Raw genomic sequence first — 21932 nt, forward strand, 5'->3', positions numbered from 1 at the left:
CTTATATTGTTTATTATACAGTCAACACCCAATTAAAAACACTAGGCCCAAAAGTTAGGCTGATAAGTTAAAAGACTAAAAAGATAATTGCTAATTTACAAACATGGTTGATGATCATACATATATGTAAATGACCAACAGACAACCAAACGCGGTTTGGCCTATGGGGCCTTCTTCAGTGGTCCATACATGTCCATATATGCTTTATCATTGATTGATGATAGACACTTCCTGAAGAAATAGGAAATACATTACAAGACCTCAGTGTGAGCCAATTTAAATGGTGAATATTTGAGGCTTTACACCAATACGTGACAACAGGCCACACAATATAGAAGACAATTACTTTTCAGCATACCTTTATATGTATTTCAGGATGTGTTTCGAAAATATGAATATGTATGTATGACCACTGAAGAAGGCCCCATAGGCCGAATCGCGTTTGGTTGTCTATTGGTCATTTACACATATTTATGATCATCAACCATGTTTGTAAATTAGCAATTATCTTTTTAGAGTATCTTAATTGATCAGCCTAATTTTGGGGCCTAGTGTTTTTAATTGGGTGTTCACTATATAATAAACAATATCAGTATTTTGTATAAATTTGCATGTCACCAGAACATTTCATGCACATTGCTCCCTCCCCCATTCAATTTGATTTGCAAGAAGGGCAGCGAAGGGGGCCAAAGTCCAATTGCTATAGCAGCGTGAACCGTTTCATGGCAGAGGGGGCAAACAAAACCCACTGCCGTTTCCCAAAGACATGGATGGGGATATTTCACACAAATGGCAGCCAATATTGCAAGGCGAGGGATTAAATACTTTCTGCCGGACGTCTCCGAATGTTTCCATGCCTTATATAACTGGAAAGACATTATCTTTTAATCTCCTTGTTTAATCTCGTTCTCTCCATAATTCGGTAGATGCTTACCAAAGACTGGCTACAACTGAACTTCCTAGTTATAAGCACACAAACTTGATTGCTAGCGTTTATACAGTCTGCTTTCTGAATTCAAAGGATGTTTTCACTGATTTAGGGTCAAGCCTAGGTTTGCCAATCCCTGGGTGGTGGCTGGAGATCACCTACTATTACAACTGATCGGCAGGCGACCAAGATCAGTTCACCTGGAGAAAATGGCCACTTTGGAAGGTGAGCTCTATGGTGTTATACCCCACTGAAGCCCCTCCCCTCCCCAAACCCTGCCCTTCCTCAAGCTCCAACACAACATTTCTAGGTATTTCCCAACCCTAGGGTTGCCCGCTCTCTCTTTGCTACCAGTGGGAAGTTTTTGGAGTGGAACCTAAGGAGGGAGGGGTTTGGGGCTGAGTAACTAAATAAATTTCTCCTAACCCTTATTTTAGAGGGTCCAGCTTTTAAGAAAAATGTCTTCATTTACCTGGCTGGAGCTTGGAAGGAAAATGGCTGTTTTAGCCCACACTTTAGTTAGGGGTGTGTGCAAAGCTTTTGGAGTTGTAGCAGTAGGATTTACAATCTACAGCCACTCCCTTGTACGTTAGTGTTAAGGAACTGCCAATTTGGGACTTGCCTAAAGTCATACGGACGGCTGGAGTTTATTAGAGACTGTGGCAGATGTTGTAGTTGTTATTCAAATTAAATTGGCTATAAAGCCATTCCTCTTTCTGTTAGTCTTTATCTGGACCCAGAAATATTACAGGAGTCTGGTGGTCAGGACAGTGTATTCAACATGAACATTTAAATATTTTTTTAAAATCCTGTAAACAGTCCTGATTGGTGCTGTAAAAGTTTTTGTTACTGCTGATAACCAAAACCAAATAGATGGAGGTCAGGCGTACGCTGCATGCTGCCCTGAACTCTTGGAGGAAGGGTGGGGTTAAAATGTACCAAAGAAAAACACAGAGCCAGCACAGTGTTGTGATTGAGAGTATTAAAGCAGGATCTGCGAGACCCAGGTTCGAATCCCCACTCTGCCATAGAAGCTTGGTCCAGTCACACGCGCTCAGCCTAACCTACGTCACAGGTAGGATTACCAGGCCACTGCTTTGCGTGTAGCGTGATATCGCTATAAGAATCACTGGAGACACCATGGTGGGCATTCTTGAGCTTTTCGAGATCCAGCTCTGGAGGCTAGAGCTACTCGAAAGATTTATAATCCCAAGAGCAGGCATGAAGTTTTTGTTACTGCTGATAACCAAAAAGAGGCAACTCTGCCTCTTAGTGAGTTGGTCCGTTGGTCTCTCAAAGTCATCATTGGCTGCAGTAGCTCTCCAGTGTGTCGGGCGTCAAGATCTGCCTCTTAAGCCCTGCTGTCTGTGCCCCCCCCCACCAGGTTGAGACACCCACTTGCCCTTTGTTGAACCCGGTTGCTACAGTATGTGATGGGGACACACCCTCCTTTGGGGAGCTCTTATTACTTTGACAGGGGATGGAGATGGTGGTTGATTTGTTGAGAGGAGTGTTTTGATTCTTTATTGTTGTGGTTTGTTGTTTTTGATGTTTGCTTGTTTGGATTTTTTTTATTAGATAGTTGTAGTGGTAGGTTTTGCTTGTTTGTTTATAAATTTTCCTGGGAGTTCGTTTATTCTGTATATAGGTTTATTCTGTATATAGGTGTTTTGAATTTTAAAATTTAGGAGAATAGGGGTTTGTTGTTTATCTTTTAATTCTTTATCCTGTTTTAAGCTTTCTGTATATAGTTTTTCATTTTAAAAAGTTTCATATTAGATATAGGATTTTAATTGGTTGCTCTGATTGGTTGTTTGTTTGTTTGTTGTTATTTTTTAGAGTTAGGGTTTTATATAGTATAGGTGATAGGGAAGATGCTGAACAAACACTGGAAAGCGTAAATATGGTTTCTGCATTCTGTAAGACAGTATCAGGGGAATGCTGGCCCTTCCCTCCATTCCCCTCCCCCTTTCCCTTCTCTTTCTCCCTTGCTCCCTTTTCGGGCCCTATCAGATTTTGTCCTTCACCTTTCCTCAAAAGTCCTAATTTGTAGTTTGGTCCACCCCCTTTATGGAATATGAACATGGTATTACGGCAATCCAGTCTCACCGTGATAATATCTGTCCCTTCAGGGATAATTGGGCGCCAAAGTTAGAGGATTTACTGCAGGTCAGAATGGTTTTCAATGGTCTTTGATGCATGGGAATTTTACCTTGGGTTCAACACTCCCTTGACCCACACTTTTCTAATCTGAATTATCAAAATCCTATGCATGGTGGCGGTGCCAGATTTAGATGAAGAGAGGCATGAGGCTATTCTGCTTGTGAAGCCTCTCCCAACCTCCCATTTTCATGGCTAGAGGAAGATGGAAAAGTGTTTTAAACAAAATTCAGTGACACTGAGGATGATGATGGGCATTTAAAATCCCGCAATTAACAATTCCTCCTCTAAAGAAAATAAGATGTTATCATTAAACACCGTAGTGATTGGGGAAAAAATCCTTAATGTTAAAATTAACACTGTGAAAACTTTTGCAATAACCGAACTTTGTAAAGATTTTGTGGAATAAGCAGGAATTTTTAGAAAAATGAAATTGTCAGTTTACTGTTATAGTCTTTAAAGTACATATGTTCTTTTAAAATACATGTTAAGAAATAAAGAAAACCACTCTCCCCAGCAGTTACTGACCATTAAACTAAGAAATAGCTGCAAGATTGCTTCCACATTAGGGAAGGCTATCTGAATTTTTCTCTTGTATATCATTTGATCTAGGTCTGTATGAGACAGTGGCTGCTCTTCTGTAGGCCAATGGCTTCATCTCACATAGAAGTGAAAGTGCAAAAGTTCATCAGTAGGTTTCACTCCAGCATCTTCTGGCTCTGCTTCCATCAACAGTTCAACCCCTTGCTGAACCTCTTGCTCAGATGCTGTCAGATTAGCAAGAAAGGAAAACATTTGTGTAGCATCACTGTACACAGTACCTCTTCTTCTTAAATTGGCTTCATGTGCATCTAGTATAGGAATAAAGGATTTTATCCTAAACTTATCTCTTGAGGAGAGTTCATCTAAGGCAGCAGAATATTAGGATTTTGTTTTTTTTTACAGTAAGAACAGTGGAATCAGCAGTTCAACAGTGGAATCAGCTGCCTAGGGTGGTGGTGAACTCCCCCTCACTGGCAGTCTTTAAGCAGAGGCTGGACAAGCACTTGTCAGGGATGCTCTAGGCTGATCTTGCATTGAGCAGGGGGTTGGACTAGATGGCCTGTATGGCCCCTTCCAACTCTCTGATTCCATTATCAGGTGCACTTCCGTCATTTCCTTGCCTTTCCTTACTCTTTGTCTCCTTGTGACAGTTCTGTAGTTAACATTTGTCAAGGTGGCTTTTGCTTGTTGCTGAAGCTCCTCAAAATCTTCTCTGATTTTACTTAAAAATTCTGAAGTGAACTGTACAAACATGCACAAGTACTCAATAACAGTTGTGATTTTTGAATGACTTTGCTAATCTTGTGAAAATGACTTGGCACACAGGTCCAACAATGCAGCAAATTCCAGTTCTTCAAAAGTTTGCTAGCTTGAAGCCTGGTTGGTATCACCCTTCTCATTAACATCAGAGTACAAATGACCAAGGGTCTCAGTGAGAGCACGGTAACTTTCCAAAATTGCTTCTGTGGCTTTTGTACGCGCCTCCCCCTGAGTGTCTGACAAATATTTAGGCACTTTTAACTGATTTAGGCCCTCTTAAATGATTTTAGAACTGCCCATCTCTTTGTGGAGGGTGAAAAGAAGGTATCAGTTTAGTTGATAATTCCAAAACAGTTCACTGCATCAAGGCAGCAATCCACAGCCGAACGGCCCACGAAATTGAAAGAACAACCAGCACATGGCATAAATCTTGCAAGTGTGTTTTTTCCGATGATTTTTTGCTGCATACTGTTGTACCCACCGGCCATGTTGGCAGCATTGTCATAAGAGTTGGTGGCCCTGAAGAAAGTCCTGGAGTACCAGGGGTAAATTTTGTGCTTTAGGATCACCACCACTAATCCAGAGCCTCTGAGTCCCTTGCCCCTTGAAAACACTGCTTTGTAATTGGCTGTCGTCTGCAAAGGGATATACTAAAAGGAATGAGAAGATTGCCCATTGTCATTCCACTCTGGGGCAGTCATTCCAGTCCCAGAAAACAAATTCTGTTCCCTGGGACCATTATTCCACTTTGGGGGCTGTCAATCAAGTGCCAGAGTAGTCTATCTGGGCCAAGCGACCTTAATGGAAAACCCTTTCCTCAGTTTCTTTGCAACTGTTTTTGTGCTGTAATGGATTTCAGTGGAGCCCATGCAAGTGCAGACAAATTAGATCCTGTTTCCGCAAACACTGGCTTCCTCCCCACCATGCAGATGGGCTGGAGCAGGAGGGGGAAACCCGGATGCCTTACACACACAGCTAGCTACCATTTGAACTGGGTTGATTTCAGAGCAGACTTTAAATCCGTGGCAAAACAGCGTTGGAAAAACCCACGAAAAGTGCAGGGTGGGCGCGAGGTCAACTCTGAGGGACAGAAAACTCGTGCATAACTCCAAGGAACAACCGAGAAATTGTGTGACGACGGAAGGAGTGTCTTATTCTTTATCACACTCCACCCTCCCTAGAGAAAGAAGGGGTCCCCAAACCTGGTATCCAAGCAAAGGATTGTGCTTTGAGCTGAGGAGAGAAGGTTTCCCTGTTACCCTCAGGTGCCCTCAAGTAACCTTTCCATCCAGACAGGTTCCAGTTGGTTGTGCAGCCTTTCGGGCAAAATGCTGCTTTGGCACGAGGCCCTCGGCCATCTGAAACCTGTGATGCGCCTGGACGTTGGTTTGCTGTAATGGCTGAGTTATGATGGGGGAGCCTGAGGGGTCGACTATCACGACAGACACCCTGAGGGAAGCTACCCTCAACCATTATCCTTCAGGGGGAGACTGGAGAATCCTGGCCTGCCTGATAGGGTTGTTGTTAGGATGACTCTGATCATGAAGCGCTTTGCACACTGAAAGTACTGTCTCAGTCTTCTTCTTGACTAAACAGTAATGGAGAGTCTCAAAAAGCCCCCGACTTCCACTACTACCGAGGACGCTGCCCCAAAGGCGAGTGTGACCCATGAGGGGATGTGGTCTGCCGGAAACTAGCATGCTGCTGCGGAAGGAGAGATGATTCCCGCTGCTGCCCCTGACCTGGGGTGTGTGTGTGAGGAAAACATGCCCCTTTGAGCAGAGAGAGAGCCCAGCACGGTTAGAGGAACCCCAAAGCCCCCAACCAAGAGGTTCCAGCCAATCCCATCAGGTGCCTGCAGGAATTCATCCAGAGGACAGCAAATCTGTGCCAAGAGCGCAGGGCAAGCGGACGGGAGCCAGAAAAGGCTGCAAGGCCCACTCCTCACCTTCTCTCTGCTCTCTTCTAGGCTCCAACGCCTGAGGGCCCTATTGTCCAGGGGGAAAGTTGCCCATTTGGCCCAGGAAGATCAAAAACAGGAGGCTGCAGGTGAGGAGAGGCTCCAGACTGAGGTGGCACTGCTGGCAGGGAGGGGCTGTGGCAGTGGTGGACCTGCTGGGAAAGGAGGCACACCCGGTGCTCAGGCGTGCTGAGTCTCTGAACGAGGAGTGCTTTGGGGACCGGGCTGATCTGCCTCCTTCAGGGCTGGGAGAAGGTTTTCCCCTGCCAGTCTCCTAGTGGAGTTCAGGGCCACCAAAGCAGCCTCTGGGAACTAGTCGCCAGTCTGGAAGCCAGACCAAAAGGGCTCAGGGGAAAGAAACCTTGGACGGTGGAAGGGAATACAAATCCCAACCTGTATCTTGCTTGGCTTTGCAATAAGGGACTTCAGAGCTGGACATGGATAACTGGCGTTCTTCCTCCTTTTTATATTTTTGTAGCATCTGCCTGGTGGAGAATTCTGCAGAACTTGACAGATGGCACAGTGTTTTGTGTGATTTGGATTGGCCTCATCAAAAGGTATGGCCTGATTGTATTCCACTAATCAGTCAGTCAATTAATTCAGTTTATACCCTGCCCTTTCCCATCCTAAGATGGGCTCAGGGCGGCTTCCAACAATATATGAAACAATAAGCGAATGTCTAAATTGCTTCTTTCGACACTAGGAGCTGACATCTTTCATGGAGACAGAGGTGGAAGGGTGCTGGGAGGAACGTAGGTAAAACCTCTGCAACTTGTGACAGATCAAAAGCTTGAAAGGAAACAGCCAACTCAAAAGACATTTCTTTGCCTCGTGAGCTGCGGGACATTCAGCCTCGCTGGAGGCAGACAGCTCAGTGGTTCTTTACAAGGCAGAAATCCAGATGCTCAACCCAAACGGCCTCTCCTGCTGAACCAGAGAAGCAGATCGCTCCAGATGTGCAAGGGCAGCAGCCACTGGACTCCTGTCTCTGGTGTCAGGGCAGGCTTCAAGACCAAGACACCTGGTGGTGGGGGGCACTGTCCTGCTGACGTCCCTAAGAGCATAACAAGCCCTGGAAGGGAGTTTTTGTGGAGGAAGGAGATTATGTTATGGGGGGGGGGTTCTCATTTGTCCTCTCCTTTGCAATATCTCGTGGGTGCCCAGCTTGCTTTACTAAATCACAAAATATTGATTTTCCAAATAGACTTTAGTAACAATCAATCCCACGTTTACAGTATAATATACTATCTTGTCCCTTAGATTACGTTATAGGACCATCTTGCTTTTTTTCAATGCAAACTGTGCCATACCCCAAACATACAGCAGATTTAGTCACGGTCCACATTTCAGCAAGTTTGAGAACGTCTATCTAGAATACTGGGTAGGGAAGAAGGCACTGTTAAGAGTTAGCTGCTATGGGGTTTACACATCACTTAGGGTTGCCAAGCTGCCCAAAAAGGATGGTGCAGCTTGCTTTGGTGCTTGGCAGGAGGAATCACAGGGGGAAGAAGAAGAGTTGGTTTTCAAGACCAGAGACAAACAGAGAAGGTTTGCTGTTGTCTGCCTACATGTAGCAAGCTTGGACATCCTTGGTGATCTCCCATCCCAGTACTTACCAAGGCCGACCCTGACTAGCTTCTGAGATCTGATGAGATGGGGCTAGCCAGGCTGACCCAGATGTCTGCACATCTGTGCTATTAAAGGCACAGGACAGAAGCCAGAAACAAAAACTTGAATGGAAGATGTTCCTGATCTGGAAACGGAAACCCAGTTGTCCTCTGCATGGGCACCGTGCCGTGCTGTCAAAACACTTTTGAAGGTGCTTATGAATGAAGGCTCTGCTTGTTAGGGTTCACCTGGATATGGCTGTCCTTTGCAGGATTAGAGCCTGCCCTGACCAGACCTGCTCTCCTGTAGAACCAGGTCCAAGGCAGAGACAATGCCAAATTAGGACTCAAGTAATGCAGAGGAAGTCTGAACAAGAACAAGCTGCAGGAAAGGATGAATGAGAAGGAGACTCAGTGTAAGATCACCTTGTCAGTAGCCTTTTTGATGTAAGCTGCTTTGGGAGCCAATTGTGGCTAGAAAGTGAGTTAGAAACATTTTACTGAACTGTGAATTATATAGGGATCTCAGAAATCACCCAATCTTGCCTCTGCTGTCCAGGTTCCATGGATACATCAGCCCCTCCAGTCATTATAGTGTTCTAATGGTTAATTTTCTGCTTGAAGACAAGAATCCCACCATCTCCCATACAGCTGCAAAGTTTTCCTGTAATGCTACCAGAATACGGAGAGCATTGTTGCAATGTGAAACAGCACGCTAACTATACTATTATACAGTTGTGTACTATTGTGATTGCTTTATTAATTAATATGCTGGTCAATGATTGTATTTAATAAATCTAATCTTGTTGATGTAAGCTGCTTTGGGAGCCAATGGTGGCTAGCAAGTGAGTGAGAAACATCGTCAGACTGATGGCCTTTCCTCTCAGGGGCACCTGCCCCTCATTTCAGAGGCAGCCAGTGTGAGAGAATCCATCAGTGGTGTTTCAGACCCCTCAACATTTCAGAGATGAAAACTTGTTGAAAGGCTTGTTGAAAGGGCTCGGTTCTCAGGCCGAGGACCATTGCCTGAGGCACCACCCCCCAATTACAGATTTGCTGAGGGCTCTCCTCTGCTCAGCCGTATTAATTTACTCTGCAGTAAAACTCTTTTAAAAGCCAGGAAGGCCTTTAGGGTAGCCGTTTGTAGGGGAGGAAAACCCCCCACATAGTTTTCCTGCAATTGGTGAGCAACAGCTCCAAAGGAGCTGTTGCTCACCGTGTGAAATGGCAGGTCGTGTGTGCCTTAGTATCCATGTGTATTCATTGGAGACAAAATGCTTCCAACTCCTCTCTCCTCTGCTCAGAGGTTTAACTGCTACAGGGAACCGAAGTATGTGGAATGGCCAGTCTAATAATTCACACTAGAAACATCTTAAAAAGACATTTTCCCTCCCAGGGAGAGCCATGTCTTCCTATTTAGGGATGGGTACTAGAAAAAAAGTTACTCAGCGTCTATGTATCCGGAGATTCAGTTCTGGAAGATGTGTGTCATTATATGCTGGATTGCCCATTATATCTTGCTTCAAGGAAAAAAATGTTAGCGACAATTTTGGCCAATTTAGGACAACGTACTGTTATGGAGAAAGTTTTACTTCTCACAGAAAAGGAGCCAGCTGTCTATCTTAAAGTTGCCCTTTTTGGTTTAGCAGCAAAGAAAATACGTGCCAGGTTGGCCCAACCCATTAATTCCAAAAAAAATTGAGCTAGCCAATCGGCTGATGCGAAGCGGGCTTTCCTAATTACAACTGTGAATTCTATCTGGCAGTCTCTTATTGCCCAATTTCCAAACCATATTAGGCCTCAGATCTCACTTTTTGAGTTTCCCAAAACTTACAAAGTCAATTTTTTTGCTTTTGTTTTGTTGTTTATTTTATGTTAGATAAGCCCAAGATAACTTTGAAGGTTAACTATTTAATGTTTTATGTTCTGTATTTTGATAAGATCCAGAAGGTTAAAGAAATTACCCATAAAGGTTTTAATTTGTTACTAAACTTATAATGATTGTCGTCTGGCTTTGTGGTGTTTTATTTTTTGTTTATTTTTTGTAACAGTCATGTTCATGGAGGAGTGGACATGTTCGTGGAGGAGAGGGGTATTCATGGCTTCAAAATGGATACTAGTCATGATGCATGCCTATTCTCTCCAGGATCAGAGGAGCATGCGTATTATATTCGGTGCTGTGGAACACAGGCAGGATAATGCTGCTGCAGTCGTCTTGTTTGTGGGCTTCCTAGGGGCACCTGGTTGGCCACTGTGTGAACAGACTGCAGGACTTGATGGGTCTTGGTCTGATCCAGCATGGCCTTTCATATGTTCTTATGCTCATATGCAATACAAACTGAACTGAACTGAAAGAAAGAGAAGATGGCCTTTTATGTATGGGTTGTTCCTGTGGCGATTGCTCTTACAACTACTTTGGGGCTTCGTTTTCATTATACATGTCTTTTCTGACCTTTAGAAGTGACTTCACTCTCTCCCCACATTTCCCCTGCATTTCCTGGATGTCGGAGGTGTGTGTGATTGTGATGGAAACAATCTGTGCATAAAAGGCTGATGTATAGGGTAAATAAAAGAAGAAGAGTTGGTTTTTATATGCCGACTTTCTCTACCACTTAAGGCAGAATCAAACCAGCTTACAATCACATTCCCTTCCTCCTCCCCACAACAGACACCTTGTGAGGTAGACAGGGCTGAGAGAGCGTGACTGGCCCAAGGTCACCCAGCTGGCTTCATGTGCCGGAGTGGGGAAACAAATCAAGTTCACAAGATTAGCCTCCGCTGCTCATGTGGAGGAGCGGGGAATCAAACCCGGTTCTCCAGATCAGAGGAACAGTTGGGGGATGTGCTGTAGTTGCGAAAACGTGCAACACCATGACATCCTTTCTGGTCAAAACCCCCAAAGTGATATCACTTTCCACTTTAATTTAATTAAAACTCCAATAGGAAGAAGGGCAACAGACAGGATACAACTCCTAATCTTCTGGCGCATGCATGGTTTAGGAACCAGTTTTCCAAAATTTCCTTTTTACTTGGACTTCCTTGTAGTCCCTTATGCCTGGAACGTAGATATTTTTACCCATTTTTCTCCAGTCCTCGGGACTAAAAAAATGCCTGTAAACACACAATTGCAGTTTGATCCAAGATACACAATTTAACAAGCCCTTAGTACACTCTTGAATCAAGTGTTGACGTACAGGACCATCCTGGTCTAGGGTTGACAACAGACCTAGAGGGAAAAAATGACCTGTCCCTTTAACAGAGGCTTAATGTTATTTACCTTCTTGCTATGAAAAGCTACAACTTAGCTGTGGGTCTTGCAGGCCCCAGCATTACACTTGAAAGGGGGTTGCTGTGTGTGAGAGCCCTGTGTGAGAGCCCCATGGCGTAGAGTGGTACGCTGCAGTACTGCAGTCAAAAGCTCTGCTCACGACCTGAGTTCGATCCCGACGAAAGTCGGTTTCAGGTAGCCGGCTCAAGGTTGACTCAGCCTTCCATCCTTCTGAGGTCGGTAAAATGAGTACATCAGCTTTGCTGGGGGTAAAGTGTAGATAACTGGGGAAGGCGATGGCAAACCACCCCGTTAACATAGGCTGCCTAGTAAACGTTGTGATGTGACCTCACCTCATGGGTCAGTAATGACTCGGTGCTTGCACAGGGGACGACCTTTACCTTTTAATAATAACGATAATCTCCTCTTGCCTCAATAGAGATCCCACTTCACTCTTGTCCAAGGAAGTTCAGCATCCTTCCATTAGCCTTTGTTAACCCTCTGCTTCTTCAATGCAGCTGCAGTATTAAAGAAATAACTTTTCACTCATGCCGGCTGTCCTCAACAGATGAAACCGAGCTTCCGATTATGTGATTGAGTACTTCCATATCCTACCTGATTGCAGTCAGGTCCCCAAAGCTGCCAAAACGGCTGACTAAACAGTTTGATTCTTCCTAGAGCTTCAATGGAGAATGCACGAAAAGCAGTTCTTGTAGCTGGCTCTCCCCCCTCTACCCCAGTTACTATTATTGTCAACCCTTTCACAAATCCCTGGAAAGTTTAGTGAAACTTTGATGGAGAAGGTGTTTGTGAGTATGTCCCCCCCCCACCTTGCAGCAGTCACATTCTCTTGGCTGACTGCTCCCAAAGTTGACAAGCTAGCGACACCCGGAGCTGATTTTAATTCTCTTTGAGGATGCGGAATTGTTTGGATGACATGCCGCTTCTCAGAAAACTAGGCGCTCCTCTCTCCCCCTCCTATCATCTGAATCTCTCTGGTCTAACGAGCATAGTTTGAAGGTTGCGAACTGCGCCGCTTGTACCCTCTGGCACATTGGTGCATAAGTGCGTGCTCGATTTGCAGGCAAGAGAAGTGGGTTCTCTCTCTCTCTCTCTCTCTCTTTCTTTCTGGCTTTGCCTTAGCTGTGATTTGTGGAGGCTCGTTATGTGGAAGGCGGACGAGAGGGACATAACAGGAGTGATGGGAAGTCGTTTCTTGAGTCCTTACAATACTTTTCTTTTGATGCTTAATGTATGGCCAGAGGTAAATCTTTGCTTTCTAATGTCAGTCGAGAATGCTGTTGAATTTTAAGTGCCTTGTTATATGTGGAGAGCAATAAATATCTCATGCAAATGACAGGCCTGTTGAAGGGAATGCAGAAAGAAGACGCCTGCCTTCACTCGTTGGAGGACACTCCCTGGTGACAGTTCTTTTGCTCCCACACTGGCCAGTGACAGCACATTTAATTTATTTATTTGCTTGCTCATTTATATATGATTGTCACCTTCATTGCTCCAAAGGTTTTGGGCAGATAACGTTAGCTTTAAATGCATGCTTGTCTCTCTGTCTCCTATATTATTTGGGCCATGCTAATTTGCTTGCCAGTGGGGATGTCAAAAGAGCTAAGGTATTTCCACGACACAGGGAAAGCTAAAATTTAGCGCGCATACCTTAATTAGTAGACTTGTGAGAAAACTAACTTTTCAGCCTTGCTTTCCTTGGAAACCATGAACGTTGTGTCATATTAAGTATTAAAACTCCTGCACAGAGCAAGCCATAGAGTAGAACCTTGGGCTGGGAGCGTTTTGATATCTTTTCTGAACTTTTGAACTGGATTGGGGAATATGGGTTTTGCAGTGGCAGCCAGGAATGTAAGTGTGAAGACGCCACCTGTGCATAGTGGGAGCCTCTCTTCACATGGTTTAACAAACAGAGGGAGAGAAGATTTCCGCTGGCAACCATTGCTTCCGGCTGAACTTGAAGACTACTACTAGGCAAGAATGCACCTGTGTCGCTTCCCATAGCTGCTGTGTGGCAGGCAGGAGATAATGTAGAACAACGGTTTCAAATTTTGCTGAGCCTGTGGATGGTTTTGGAATTTTGCAAATGAGGATTTTTGCAAAATGGTTGCCGTGGAGTCCTTTTCATGCCAATCACAAAATACGGGGAGGCTTTATGTCCTGCCTTTCGCCGCCATTCTCTCCTCCATTTTATCCTCACAACAACCCTGTGAGGTAGATTAGGCTGAGCGTATGCGAGTAGTCCAAGCTCACTTAGCAAGCTTCCATGACATGAGCGGGGATTCAGACCTGGATTTCCCAGATCCTAGTCTGACGCTTTAACTACTGCACCATGATGGCTCTCCCTGAGCGTTGTCCTGTGATGTACGCAGCTGTTCCCAAACGGATGCTCCTTGCAGATGCAAAGATTATGCCTCTTGGGTTCTTCTGAAGCACTTCCTGCCCTGGTCAGGTGGAGGAAAACCAGGATAATACGGTCACTGACCAGCAAAAACAAGCAAGCAAACAACAACAGCCACAATAACAATATGAAAACCACCAAAACAGCTACTACTGCTACTACAAATAATCTAAGCCTTAAAATTACATATTACGTGCATGAATAAAATTTATATAAACTTTGTATAACTTAGTGTGACCCCCTTAATATTTTGAGTAATAAAGTATTTCTGTTACTCTTATCCTGTCAGGGTACGATGTATTTTAATAGCTGCAGCACAGAATTTAGCATTCAAGAGTGTAAACTGTGATTTTTCATCAGTTAAGAGCTTCTTAGCCAGAAACTCATCTGGTTGGTCAGGGTCCAGGATTGGCTCTTCACTTTGCCAAAGAGATACTTGGTCGAAGGAGCAGATGGGTGCCAGGAAACGCATTGACAGGCACAGTGGCTCACAGGAGCTACCCTGGGCATCACTGGGCTAAAGTGACGGAACAGAATGGGGCCCGGGGAAGATCTGGGTTCAAATTTTACCCAAGTGGAGGTGGTTAAACCCATCTTTCTCTGAGTGTGTTTCTCAGTTTGTACGATGTCAGTAGTAATAAACCCATCACGGCGGTTATTGGAGAAGAGAAATGAACTAAAAATTATGAGTGTACTTTGTACATGAAATTAATGATTAATAATAGGATGCCAGTGTGGGTTGAAAGGGCTATTACTTAGCAGAAGCTGCTGAAGCCATGGAAACAATTACGCTGGACAAGAGGTGAGGCAGTTTCTCTTGCCTGGGGCTATTTCTAAGGACGATTCCGTACCGTTTTATTCTGCTGACTTTGGATTTCTCCTGCTGTGGTGCAAATGGCACTTACTGCAGCTCAAACCTGGCTCAAATGTTCAGGGTTTCTTTCTTTGGCTTCACTGTTATAAAATAATAATTTTAAAAGCCTTAATGAGTTTGGACTGCAAGTTCATCTAGTGGAGGTGCCTGTGCTTATGTTTGAAAGACAAATAAAAGCTCAAGGCCTGTGAAATACTTCGTACAGTTTCCTGGGATGGTGGGTACATTCTCATGAGATAACAGCCTTGGCAGTTTAGGAATACATGGGTGGTGGTTGTGGTTTCTCGCTAGGAAGAGAGCCTGTGTGTGTGTGTGCGTGCGTGTAAGGCAGTGATTAGAGAGCCAGGCTAGGACTGGGTAGACCTGAGTTCAAATCCTCCCTCAGCCATAATGTTTGCTGGGTGCCAGTCACTTTCTTTTAGCATAACCTCCTAGGGATGCCAGCCTCCAGGTGGGATTTGGGGATCCCCCGGAATTACAGCTCATCTCCAGAGTTCAGTTCCCCTGGATAAAATGGCTCATTTGGAGGGCGGACATTGAAGTCCTCCCCAGGCTCCACCCCCAAATCTCCAGGAGTTTCCCGACCTGGAGCTGGCAACCCTACCTAGAGCTGGCAACCCTACCTGGAAGGTGGTTGTGAGTGCAAATTGGAGGGAGGAAGAAGCATGCATGCTGCTTTGAGGTGCTCCGAGGAAAAGTAGGATTAAAAAACGGAAATTAAAAAACGGAAAGCATTACTCAACGTGTCCTAGGGTTGCGTTCCAACAACAAGTTTGGGGGAGAGGCTATAACCTGGTAAGCTCTAGCTTTGGTTAAGCCCGGCTCCTAGTTGCTGTCCAGGCCTGGCGGATCAGAACCCTCCAGAGTGTGTGCAGTTTGGCTGGGCTTCCCTGAGAAAAGAACAGGAGGCTACTGGCCATGGTGACGTCCAACACAAAACCAGAAGCAAAAGAATTTTAGGTGAGTATTGCAGGACCCTGGACAGTTCCCAGACAGCCACTATACTTTATCATTGATTGATGATAGGCACATCCTGACAAAATAGGAAATATATTACAAGACCTCAGTGTGAACCAATTTAAATGGTGAACAGGCTTTACACCAATACGTGACAACAGGCCACACATTATAGAAGACAATTACTTTTCAGTATCCCTTTATATGTATTTCAGGATGTGTTTCTAAAATGTGGAAATGTATGTATGACCACTGAAGAAGGCCTCATAGGCCGAAACACGTTTTGTTGTCTATTAGTCATTTACAGGTATTTATGATCATCAACCATATTTGAAAATTAGCAATAATCTTTTTAGAGTCTTTTAATTGATCAGCCTAATTTTGGGGCCTAGTGTTTTTAATTGGGTGTACACTATATAATAAACAATACCAGTATTTTGCATAAATTTGCTGCTCAACTTTTACATTCTCTGTCGGTCTTGCTGAGGTTGAGTCCCCCCCCCCCCTTTTCGTTAATTCCGACGTCCAACACAAGACCAGAAGCAGAAGAATTCTAGGTGAGCGCTGCAGGACCCTGGACAGTTCCCAGATAGCCACTGAATCCCATGAGGTTAAACCAGAAGGGACATTGGGAGGTCTGTGTTTGGTGTGCTCTCAAGCATTTCTTTTTGTATGCAACAGCCATTTAGGGGGGATCTGATCTGGATAAGAACAGTGTGGAAAATCGGGATGCAAGTCTATCCCCTTGTACCTTTGTTCCTGTCCAAAACACCCTGGTGGAGATGCTGTTTGCCCTCTTAAAGGTAAAGGTCCCCTGTGCAAGCACCGGGTCATTCCTGACCCATGGGGTGATGTCACATCCCGACATTTCCTAGGCAGACTGTGTTTACGGGGTGGTTTGCCAGGGCCTTCCCCAGTCATCTTCCTTTACCCCCAGCAAGCTGGGTACTCATTTTACCGACCTCGGAAGGATGGAAGGCTGAGTCAACCTTAAGCTGGCTACCTGAAACCAACTTCCGTCGGGATCAAACTCAGGTCATGAGCAGAGCTTGGACTGTGGTACTGCAGCTTACCACTTTGTGCCACAGGGCTCCTCGTTTGCCCTCTTAGGGCAAACCAAAGGTTTGTTGACAGTGTATTTGCCCTAATAGGGCAAAAACGCTCGATAGGGCCCTTTCAGGTTGGTAAAACAGCACAGGAAAGGGTTAGGGTTCCCCTACAGTCACTCCTGATCTGGATCAGCCCTCTGCATGCCTGCTGTTTACAAAGAAAAACAAAACGCTTGGGTACCCCAAACGTGAAACATGAACTCCATTCTGTCTGATCCTGAGGCCTTATCTGGCGGCTCTCTGTCCCAGGCGCCATACCTTTCCTGAGGAGATGTCATTTTAAATGTGTGTCATGTTCTAGCCTGGAGCTGTTAAGGACAGAAACACACTGTATTGCTGCTGAGAGAGGAGGGAGATCGATGGTCGCAGAATAGTATGTGGTAGTTCCTCGGAGCGTTCGAGCACTAGGGGGTTCTGGCTCACCCAAGTCTGGCTCAGTAGCCTGAATTTCAGTGGCCCTGGTGCTTTGCTTCTTCACAGCCTCAGCTGCTGGGCCACTAGATCACCAGACCTCTTCAGCACCTCTTCATCCAAAATGGTGTCCTGGTCACTGCTTGAGGTTCAGGCCATGATGAGTGCGGGAAAGATAAGAAGAGTTGGTTTTATATGCTAGTTTACCTCTTAAGGAGAATCAAATGGGTTTATAATCTCCTTCCCTTCTTTCCACAACAGACACCTTGTGAGGTAGGTGAGGATGAGACAGTTAGAAGAGAACTGTGACAAGCCCAAGGTCACCCAGCTGGCTTTATGTGAAGGAGTGGGGAAACCAACCCACCTGGTACACCAGATTAGAGTCCGCCACTCATGTGGAGGAGTGGGGAATCAAACCCGGTTCTCCAGATTAGAGTCCGCTGCTCATGTGGAGGAGTGGGGAACCAAACCCAGTTCTCCAGGTTAGAGCCCACCGCTCTTAACCACCACACCACGCTAGCTCCGGAAAAGGGAACAAGCTGATTGTGAGAAAAAAATCTTCTCAAGTGACTGGGAAACGGAAGAGCTGTGAGTTCCTGGCAAGGAAGTGTGTGCCTAGCAAAACCCTTGGTGTGAGAGTTCCTCTCCCCGCAACAGGAAAGGAATAACTAAAGCCAGGAAGATTTAAAGGCTTGGAGCTGCTCAATAAGGGGTGGTATGCGAGTGTGTCTGAAATTCTCCTAATGATTTTGAACTAAGCAGCCAACGCTTTGGCTGCAGGCCTCTGCTTTCACAATGCATACTTCATAAATAACATCCCTTTGGAATATTCGGTATAAGGAAGTTCGATAATGTTACACGGAGATTCAAATGTCAAAATTGTAAATGTGCCGCAGTAAAAGGCGGCGGATGGCAGGAACAGCTAGCTCAAGGAGCCCTCCCCCTTCCCAACTGAATGACTTTCGTTCTTCTGCTCTCATCTCGTGAGAAACCTCCAACTCATCAACTAATAGGTCAGGTTTTATGATGTCACCCTAGAGTTCTTTAAGCTGGATCTGCAGCCTTAGGGGGGAAAAAAAGGAGAAACGTTTCAGGAGCATCCTGGCAATTTAGGACAGACAAAAGGAAATGATTCAACGGGTGATTAAATTGTGGAATTCATTCTCAGTGGACATATAGATGGCTGCGAGCAGGAGGGAAATGGACAGGTTCATGGAGGAGAGGTCTATCGGTAGCAACAAGCCATTGTGACTAAGGGGAACCTTGGCTTCTGGAGGCAGTAAACCTGTGAATACTAGTATCCAGGAGGCAACACTGAACGCATGAAGCTGGCTTAAACTGAATCAGACCCTTGGTCCATCAAAGTCAGTATTGTCTACACAAACTGGTAGCGGCTCTCCAGGGTCTCAGGCTGAGGTCTTTCACATCACCTACTTGCCTGGCCCCTTAACTGGAGATGCTGGGGATTGAACCCGGGACCTTCTGCATGCCAAGCAGATGCTCTACCACTGAGCTGCAGCCCCTCCCAACATTGGGGGAAGGCCTTCGCTTTCTATGCTATGCTTGCTGTCCCTTCAGGGCAACTGGTTGGCTACTGTGTGACACACAAAGGGGAGTTGGTTTTTATATGCTGCTTTTCTCTACCTTTAAGGAGTCTCAAAGCAGCTTAAAATCATCTTCCCTTCCCCTCCCCACAACAGGCACCTAGTAAGGTAGGTGGGGCTGAGAGAGTTCGGAGAGAGCTGTGATGGGTCCATGGTCACCCAGCAGGCTTCATTGTGTAGGAGTGGGGAAACAAACCTGGTTCTCCAGATTAGAGTCTGTCGCTCATGTGGCGGAATGGGGGAATCGAACCCAGTTCCTCCAGATTAGAGTCCCCCGCTCTTAACCACTACACCACACTGGCTCTCGATACTGAAGTAGATGTTTCACTGGCCTGATCCAGCAGGGCTGCTTTTATGATTGAGTGTACCTTTTGGCTCCAAAAGGAGCTCCTTATTTCAAGGAGGTTGGCAGCCACCATAAGGAAAAGCCTTCCTTTCTGTCCAGCCGGTTCAGCACACGCTCACGAGATGCAAAGGAAGACCGAACTCCTGCATCTATATGACCTTATTCACATTACATGGCAGCGTACTCGAGCTACAGCCACTCCAAATGCTCTGAGGACTGCTCATGTATGATATGTAGGGCTGCCTGATCCTGGTTGAGAAATACCTGGAGATTTTGGGGGTGGAGCCTGAGGAAGGCAGGGTTTGGGGAGGGGAGGACCTTCAGTGGGGTATAATGCCACAGAATTCACCTTCCAAAGCAGCCATTTTCAGTTGTAATTCCAGGAGATCTCCAGCCAGCCACCTGGAGGTTGGCAACCCTAATGATATGCTACATAGGGTTGCCTTCTCTGATTTGGGGGCAGAATTTGGGGAGAGGAGGTAGTTCACAGAGAGAGTATCCCAACCATTCCAACCTTTTGATAACTTTTCTTCAAAAAGAGAGCCAGCATGGTGTAGTGGTTAAGAGCGGTGGTTTGGAGCAGTGGACTCTAATCTGGAGAACCGGGTTTGATTCCCCCACTCCTCCACATGAGCGGCAGACGCTAATCTGGTGAACTGGATTTGTTTCCCCACTCCTACACATGAAGCCAGCTGGGTGACCTTGGGCTAGTCACAGCTCTTAGAGCTCTCTCAGCCCCACCTACCTCACAGGGTGTCTGTTGTGGGGAAGGGAAGGTGATTATAAGCTGGTTTGATTCTTCCTTAACTGGTAGAGAAACTTGGCATATAAAAATAAACTCTTCTCCTTCTTCTGACGTGCCTTAGCCCCTCAAAAAATTATTGGGCAGTTTCCTAGATAGTCTGCCCATGTGGAAAGGCAAAGACAGAAACACCCATTTTTTATTCAGTTGTGATTTATATTCTTCTATTCAGTTGTGATTTATATTCTTCTATAAGATCTTCTCTTATTACTCTATTGATTTCACTCTTTCCTGTTTGTTCTCACGACTATCATTCAACCTATCTGCTGTCTGGTAAAAGTAAGGGTTGTTACTCTACCCGTAGTTTATTATTTAACAGCAGCTTTGAAGAAACGCCGGAAGTTATAAGCAAGTTACACTTAAATGCTTATTTGCATACAGGCGCTCTTTTTGCACTGGAACTGGTAGCTCAGAGAAGATGTGATCCCATGGGGTCTGCCCTCCTAAACTGCATTTCATCCAGCGTTTTGACCTCTGTTATCTGGAGATCAACTGTAATTCTGGGAGGACATCAGGCCCTGCCTGGAGGGTTGCAACTATATACACGTGTTTGCAGAAACCAAAACGAGAAGAAATCGCAGTAGCAGTGAAGTATTTATTCTGAGACTCAGACACCCTTTGGATTTTATAAAAATATGAGCCCAGCTTTGCAAAAACAAATAAATAAATTATACTATCAACATTTAGTACAAAGATATCTGGTGCAATCATTTAAAGTGAAACTAAGCATTTATCATTTTTTTAAAAAAAACCTTAATGGAGCTAAAAAGGAGCAACATCAGGGGCCTTGACCATCCACGGCTCCACCCCAATGAAGAAGCAGGGAAAGGAAGAGGAAGAGGAAGAAGAGCAGGCTTCTACTGCCTGGCTTTTCAGTGTGTGAGGGGCTCCTTTCTGCTTACTCCCAAGCAAGCTTACTCAGGAAGCAAGAAAATCTGACAGGCAGAGTAGGGTTGTGGGGGAGGAGGAAGGACACAACAGAGTTGTAAGTTTGGGTATGGATGGAGGCAAAGGGAAAGGCAGAGGAAGGCAGCCTCCTTCATGGAGTTATAAGCAAAGGGAGTTCAAAGAGGCTTGCTGAAGTAGCGATCCCAGTGGGGGGGAAAGAAACCAGCAGGCACCAAAGAAGAAAGCCCCTCTGGCATTTGTGTGTACTGCAAGATACATATTTATGGCAAATTTTGAGCTTGTTTATTTCTGTTTACTGAAGGCCAGGCAGCCGTCTCTGCTCGAAGTCGACGAGATCAAACGGAGGCTCTCGCAGCCTGGTCCTGTCGAAGAGAAAGGAAGAGGCTGGGCTAGGGTTGCCAACCTTCAGGTACTAGCTGGAGATCTTCTGCCGTTACAACTGATCTCCAGCCGATAGAGATCAGTTTCCCTGGAGAAAATTGCTGCTTTGGCCTTTGGACTCTATGGCGTCGAATCCCCTCCCCCCAAATCTCGCCCTCCTCAGGCTCCCCCCCAAAAATCTCCCACTGGTGGCGAAGAGGGACCTGGAAATCCTAGGCTGGGGTGGCCTGTTCTCTGAATTGCCCAGTCTTTAGCACCAGCAAGAGACCCTGTGCTGGGCAATCCCAGTTCCTTTGCAGAGATTTTTTTGGAGGAGGTGGGGACAGTCTGTTTTATGGGATCAACTTGCACGCTTCACAGGATTAAGTGAAAGGGAGAGATTGCTGAAATCTGAGTACATGGGTGATGGCCATTAAGTGGAAGTGTTTGCGTCGTTGGTAAGAGGCTGCTGGCAAAAGCAGATGCAAAGGTTGCTAACTCTGCAAACAGCTCATCAACAGGAATGCAAATATTTTTAGATATAGGGCTGCATAAAAATAAATGTGTTTCAGTTGTCTGAATTTGCTAGGAAGAGTCCTTGCTTTCTGGTCCCTGTTCCTAATAAATTAAAAAGGTAAAGGTCCCCTGTGCAAGCACCAGGTCATTCCTGACCCATGGGGTGACATCACATCCCGACGTTTACTAGGCAGACTTGTTTACGGGGTGGTTTGCCAGTGCCTTCCCCAGTCATCTTCCCTTTACCCCCAGCAAGCTGGGTACTCAATTTAACAACCTCGGAAGGATGGAAGGCTGAGTCAACCTTGAGCCGGCTACCTGAAACCAACTTCCGTGGGGATCGAACTCAGGTCGTGAGCAGAGCTTGGACTGCAGTACTGCAGCTTTCCACTCTGTG

Source organism: Euleptes europaea, chromosome 13, assembly GCF_029931775.1.
Source record: "Euleptes europaea isolate rEulEur1 chromosome 13, rEulEur1.hap1, whole genome shotgun sequence".
Lineage (NCBI taxonomy): Eukaryota > Metazoa > Chordata > Lepidosauria > Squamata > Sphaerodactylidae > Euleptes > Euleptes europaea.